The following is a 972-nucleotide window of genomic DNA, read 5'->3' on the forward strand; positions in this document are numbered from 1 at the left end:
ATGATGATTGCATGATTTTTACCTTAATATGATGATGATGAGTGCCATATTGCATCATGTCGTTAGATCGACGTAGGACACAACCCTAAGAGCATGAGAATGATATTAATATAAATATCCACGAGTATGCGTTACCTAGAGTAACAAAGAGATGAGACTAGAGGGTTGTGTCAGAAGAGACATTACGATGGATTTAGAGGGACCTCATGCATTTTGTATGTTCATAAGCATAGGGCTACTTCCCCTAGAGATGATGAGTGCGGACGCGCACCTTATGATGAGCGCGAAAGCGCACAGGTGCGAAAGCACACAGATGAGGGTGTTCATGAGGCGCATGACACTATGGGGTTCCGCTGACCTCCGGACGTCGCTACATATTAGCTTGACCAGAGGGTCCAGGGGGTGTGCGAGCGCCCTGGGGATTCACACTCGCACGTGTGAGTCGTGTGTAGGGAAGTACTACACATCCAATTTATCCGAGACTGGAGGCCACCCCTAAGATGATTAGAGATAGGTCCCTAAATCATATTGCATGTGTTTGCATTTGCATGGCCCCTATAGTGGGGCCACTTACTGAGTATCCTTTGAAATACTCAGGCCGTGTGCCACATCATTTTTCAGGTAAAGGCAAGGCGCACTTGTATGGAGGACGGCGGCATCGCGAGTAGAGACTGTGGCACGTGCATAGGGAGATTCATATTTAAATTTCTAGTCTTAAGTTAGAATAGGTTGTTTTGCATTTCATTGTTTTAAATTATTTTGTATTTGTTTTTGTTTTCTCTAAATGTTCAGTATTTCATATTTAAACACGTAAGACCATGGCTGTGTTTTCTAGAGAAGAAGTTGTTTTAAACGTTTTTTTTTTAAATTTACGTTATTAATTATGTTCATATAAGAGTTATTTCCGCATTATAGATGAGCATCAAACGTTAGTAGCGACTCTGAGTATGTGGAAATTTAGGGTCGTTACAG

The sequence above is a fragment of the Cucurbita moschata genome, unplaced genomic scaffold (genome assembly GCF_002738365.1).
Source record: "Cucurbita moschata cultivar Rifu unplaced genomic scaffold, Cmos_1.0 Cmo_Scf00069, whole genome shotgun sequence".
NCBI classification, from domain to species: domain Eukaryota; kingdom Viridiplantae; phylum Streptophyta; class Magnoliopsida; order Cucurbitales; family Cucurbitaceae; genus Cucurbita; species Cucurbita moschata.